The sequence below is a fragment of the Myodes glareolus genome, chromosome 3, assembly GCF_982192425.1.
Source record: "Myodes glareolus chromosome 3, mMyoGla1.1, whole genome shotgun sequence".
In the NCBI taxonomy this organism is placed as follows: domain Eukaryota; kingdom Metazoa; phylum Chordata; class Mammalia; order Rodentia; family Cricetidae; genus Myodes; species Myodes glareolus.
This window is the reverse complement of record NC_142028.1, coordinates 60859122-60865019: the sequence shown is the minus strand read 5'-3', so window position 1 is coordinate 60865019 and position 5898 is coordinate 60859122. Positions and strand designations below refer to the sequence as shown.

Below are 5898 nucleotides of genomic sequence, written 5' to 3'. Positions count from 1 at the left end.
TCCCCCTCCCCCACGACGAGCGGGGCGGGAGGTTCGGGGCGTGCTACCGCGAGTCCGCTCCGGATTTTCCCGCCCACTTTAACTCTGTGAGCGCTTCGACCGCGCGGCGCTTCACTCCAGCGGGCGCGCCCGAGCCCTCGGCCGGAACTCGTTGTGCCACCCCCTCACATTTCCCCCCACCACCGGAACGGAAAGTGAGCTCGCACCCCTCTTCGCCCTCCAGTGTCCTCGGTCCGGCCTCCACTCCCTATTTTCTCAGGGTTCCCACCCGGGCCGGCCCTGGCAGTTCCATAGGGGCCCCCGACTCAGGGCGCGCGGAGGAACTACTTAACGTGTCCGTGCGCCCGGCAGTGCGGCGCGCTCGGAGCTCTTCCTGGAAACTCCCGCCTCGGGGAGCCAGGAGAGCCGGCCGGCCGGGGGGGAGGGGTGCGCGCCAGGCTCCCCCCCCCCACCTTCCCGGGGGAGGGCTCGACGTCCCCGCCCTTCTCCCGGCCGAGGGGAGGGGCGAGCGGGGGAGGGGAGGGCGCGGAAGCCGAGGTAGGGGGCGCTTCCCGCCCCACCCGGCCTCTAGAACAACGGGTTCCCGCTGCTGCCCCCTGCCGCCCGCCGCGGCTTCGACGGAGGCGTCGGGGGGCGCCGCTGCCGTGGGAACCAGACCCGGCACGCACGCTCTAAACCTGCCCGGGGTCCCTGTCAGAAAACTTGCAGCTACTTTCGAGAAGCCGGTTGCGGCCACTTGGGCCCCACATGCCACTTAGCCTGGCGACCTCTCTTGTACTTTAAAACAACGGGGAACGGGCTGGGACGAAGCGTTGCGCGGCTCTCACTCCGGAAACCAAAGTACGAGTTGTGGGGGGTTTTTAAAGGGCTACCAACAGCGGGAACTCGGAGTTGGCAGTTGAGACCATTTTCCTCCGCTTGTGCGTACACAAAAGTCGAAATCGGGAAGAGTGATTGCAGCCCGCATGACTGCGTTTCCTTGACTTTGTGCTTGTTGGTGGTGGGGGAGGACAACAAAACCTCGTGGCCTCTAAAAGAGGCACGCCGCTTTCTGAATCCGAGAGCGAGAAAAATAATTCGAGAGAGCTTGGAAAAGTTCAATGAGCAAGCTACATTTCGACATTTCCCAGATTTTGCAATATTTAGCTGGGTTTGTGCCAACTTGCTGCCAAATTATAAATTTCTCAAGATGAAGGGTGTTCAGCCAAATTGCTGCCAGGCCCCGTAAGCAGGCACGAACAGCACTGGCTTAATTACACCTTTTCTTTCTCTCCCAGCCTTATTTAATTCGCCGCCTGATGAAGTCCTCATCCCGGGTGTCACTAACTGGCCCTTTTTGGGGCTGAACAGTCGCACCCTTCCCATGCCTCAGTAACTCCAAGAATTGTCTAAACCTTCACCCTCGTTCCGTTTTCTAGTCGATCTTGTCCTAAAATGCAACCCCATACAGGTAAATTCTTTTCTTTTTCGGGGTCTGGAAAATAAAGACGACAGAAACAAACATCAGACCTGTAAGAAAATGTTGTTCTCTTAAGAAGAAAGGTTTAGGCCAAGAGACCAAATTTGTTGTTTAACGTGAACCCCTGAAGGGGATTAAGCATAGTGAGCTTGAATGCGGTTAAACCAGCTTAATCACTTTCTTTGTTCTGGCTGTTCCCATTTACTTAAAGTGTTTGAAGGTGATTTGACACAACTTTAAACTAATTTCTTCTATGTTAGTGTAGTCTGCCCACGAACCATGCTTGCACTATTACAAGGTAAAGCTGCCTGTGGGACCCTTGACGTTTTCTAGAATTGTGTGTCACGCAGCTGTGGTGGCCGAGAGATAAAAAGGGAACCTTGGAAGGGAAAGGAGAGGTCATGTTTTCTTTTCTTCTTTTTTTTAATCTGAAGACTTTAACCATTTAGCCCACTCTTGTTAAATCCAGCTCGGCTCCACGTTTGCTTATTTTTGTCTGAAATGCGGTTTGTTTTGTTTGTTTGTTGTTGTCTCTGTTTGGTTTATTGTCTTCCAACAGGCAGGGAGGAAGCTCTCACTCTGGCTCTGGTAGATTCCGGGTCCTCTAGCCTTTACTCTTCTTCTTAAATAACAATTGTACCCTACTCCTTGCTAGCCCCAGATTGAGGGACATTCATTCACAAATGACTCCTGAGCCTCTGTTGAATGTCTACTTCCTTTAAGCCAAAACCTCCATACCAATGCTTAACAACCCCAGGCTTGCAAAGATGCAAGCAGAAAACCCCCAGTGCCTGGGAGGAAGAATCTCGTTTCTGTTGTACCTTTAAATCTTTTTACAGTGTGAGGGAAGAATAATAGCTGTTTTTAACTGTGAGAGCTAGACCTTGTTCTAAATGCTTCAAGTAATTGAACTCCTCTCAGTAGGTACAAGAGGTGGCCACTGTTGCTGCCACCATTCTACAGAACACCCAGCCGGAGAACAACAGATCTAGGATTTGAATACAGACTGTTTCCAGCTGCTTCCTGTCACCCAAGCTGATCCTCATTTAACTGCCCATGGAAAGAACAGTGACTCCCAATTCTCCACTTTTCCACGGAGGATGTCATCTATAATGTGAGCAGCTCCTTGGTTAGGCCAGGCGTTTTTCCTATGGAACTTCAAGAAAGTGAAATTTGAGACCTGCTTAGAGGAAGCATTCCCAAATCAGATTACTGTCTTGGAAACCAGCCTCCGACTGTCAGCATATGCATTATGAGCGCTAACCAGGAGAGACAGCGTTCCGACAGCGGGACACTGGTGCTTTGGAACATGCCTACCACCTGTTAGAAGAAGCAAGCCGCTGGGAGGACATCTTGGTACTCTTAGGCTAGTGCAGGTAGAGGTCAGTAGTGAAAGTGGGAAGAGAGGAGGTGGAAGACTAGAGAAAAATGAGTGTAGTGTGTGTGCACTTCGGATCTGTAATCCACTGCAAAGAATGAAGATCAGGGTCATGCAGAAGAGAGAGTGTGGGCGTGTTGTGACAGAGCCACAAAGGGAACATAAACATGAAAACTGAGCACAGGGCAGGGAAGGTGTTGGGGAGTCAGAATGGCTTTTCTCTCCAAGTGGAGCTTCGGAACAGGAATAATTTTAGGTTGGATTAATGGAAATACAGCCTCTGGAACAGCGGGAAAAAGCCACTCTCAGCTCTGTTACACCATTCCTAAGTAACACATTTTCCTCTAAGTGATAGAATAATGAAAACAACCGAAGCAAAGAGAAGGCTGAATCCTGCCTGACCAAGAAAGCTGGATTCATGAGTGATGGAAAGCAATTAGCAATTAGTATGGTGTGGTCATGTGAGCCTGTAATCCTAGCACTATGGAGGCAGAGGTTGGAGGATCACTACAGGTTTGAGGCCAGCCTGATCTACATAACAAGTTTCAGGCAAAGACCCTGTTTAAAAAATTAAACAAAGGAATCTAACTTGTTCGGGGCCAAAGCAAGGCTCTAGACAGATGGAATGGAACTTTCGGCACATATTTTAGAATAAGGAAGAGGTCCTGTAAATATAATCTAGGCCACCTTAGAATGGAACAAAGTCTGTATGACTAGCAGCACTGGAAATGTATATTATCGGGGGCCTGTGTGACACTGTGCCTGTCCCAACATGTGCCATTTTCCGGGATACTATAGGAAGTGGGAGAACAATATAACCTGTTTCATGAGGCTGCTGAAAAGCATAGGATTAGCACTGTTTTGTTTTTCCAGAAACAGTTTCTCTGTGTGGTCCTGTCTGTCCTGAAACTCTGTAGACCAGGCTGGCCTCGAACTCACAGAGATCCTCCTGCCTCTGCCTCCCGAGTACTGGGATTAAAGGCGTGCACCATCACCACCCAGCAATTAGCTTTGTTTTAAAGTCTACAGGTAAAACATTCTTGAAATTCTAGGACTCCATTTGTTCATCTTGTTGCTTTTGGGTTGCTGAAGACGAAGGCAGCACCTCGCACATGCTAGGCAAGCACTCTGTGTGGGAGCTGCATCTCCAGTTCTTGGCATTTTGAAAGAGAGTCTAACCTGGGCAGTGGTGTATGCTTTCATCCCAGTTCTTGGGGGAGGCAGATCTTTAATCCCAGCTGAGAGGCAGCTGGATCTCTGTGAGTTTGAGACCAACCTGATCTACAAAGTGAGTTCCAGGACTGCTAAGGGTGTTACACAGAGAAACCCTGTCTCAAAGAAACAGAAAAGGGGAAAAAAAAAAAAAAGGAGTGTCTCACTACATACAATGCTACCATAACAACCTCTAAGGTTCAGTATTTGTGAATTTATCAGAGCAATTTTTTTTTTCTTCAAGACAGGGTTTCTTTGTGTAGCCCTGACTGTCCTGACACTCACTCTGTAGACCAAGCTGACCTCCAACTCAGAAATCTGCTTGCCTCTGATTCCTTAGTGGTGGGATTAAAAGCATGTGCCACCACTGCCCAACTGAGAGCCATTATTTGATCTTGTGCTTATAGATTGATTGATTTATTATATTTTGAGGCCGGGTCTTCCTGTGTAGTCCCTGCTGACTTGGAACTTGAGATCATCCTGAGACCTCTGCTAGGCAAGCAGTCTACCATTTGTGTGTGTATTTTACTTCTGGGAAAAAGCAAACAAAATCAGGCATGGATGCATTGGAGAAATAGCTCAGTAGTTAACAGTACTGGCAGAAAACATGGGTTCATATCTTAGCACACACACTAGCTTAAAACCACCTGTAGCGCTGCTGGGGATGGTGGTGCAGGCCCTTAGTCCCAGCAGAGGCAGGCAGATCTCTGTGAGTTCAAAGCCAGCCTGGTCTAGAGAGTGAGTTCCAGGACAGCCAGGGTTGTTATACAGAGAAACCCTGTATCGAAGGGAAAAAAAAAACTAAGAAATAGTGACTGCCATATACCTCCCTCCCCCATTTTAGATGTTCACTAGAGGACCTTAGCTTAAACTTGATTTGTCCTATAGAAAGAAACCGGCTTTAACAGGACTGTTGAGTGTCCTTGTTGCCAACACAAGGTAAAAATCATTTCACTTCTCTCTTCTTCCATTCTGTTTTTCTCTTCATGCTTTAATCATTTTGACACCAGGCTGTACAAAAGTAATTTAAAATTAAAATGTCTGACACTTGGAGGCTGGCAGAACCTGATTCTGAACCCTGCCCCCTCTCTGGGGCAGCCAGAAACCATCTTTCATTGGCTACTGGTCCTGCAGCAGCTGATGAAGGGCCCAGGAAACACATCCAACAATTAATTTGCTAATTTAGTTTTCTGTCTAATTTGAAACCAGAAAACCCTCAATCACCCAGGAGCCTGCTCTCTGGCTCCAGTGCTGGCTTCTGAAACTTCCTGTCTTGTAGCTCTCAGAGAAGCAGAAAAGGAGAGATTTTACGTCGTTAGGCACATAATATTCTCCAGTGTGTCTTCCAGTGGTGTTCTATAGGGTCATAGTTCACAAGTCGTGTTACCAGGAGAACTGGAAAACAATACATTCAGAAAGTGTTCAGTGTGGTCAATCTGCTTCCTGAATCATGGGGAATTTCCATGTGTTCAGGATTTAGAAAAGTCAGGTTTCAAACAACTCAGATGGGTCACTAGCATAGAGGCAAGCATGGCTCTGAACGGCCATGCTGTGGTCAGTCAGATAACTTCAGTGGGATGAGGGGCAGAGAAAGTGGCATTGGTGTGTTATGGGACGGCAGACATAGGCAGCCTTCCGCAGACCCTCACTGGCCTTTGCCTCCTGGAGGGCTCAGCCAAGAAGAAGTGGTAGGATTCACTCTCAGATACACTGCAGAATCTGTCCCTGCTGCCACTTGGAGAATCCTTTGCTGTTAGTGGCCTCATCTGCTTCCTCCATTCCCACCCCAGACAGGTTGAACTCTTCTGCCTGATGTCTTAACATCTTCTGTATCTTTGCTCCACCAATC

General features: G+C 48.7%; 1 long non-coding RNA gene across 1 annotated transcript; it reads left to right on the top strand.

The window, feature by feature from the left end:
* The first annotated feature begins 539 nt into the window (after positions 1-539).
* Positions 540-5474, top strand: LOC125400250 (uncharacterized). Its single transcript, XR_015737484.1, has 3 exons — positions 540-840; positions 1278-1450; positions 2381-5474. It is a non-coding gene; the product is annotated as an uncharacterized LOC125400250 (long non-coding RNA).
* The last annotated feature ends 424 nt before the right edge of the window (positions 5475-5898 follow it).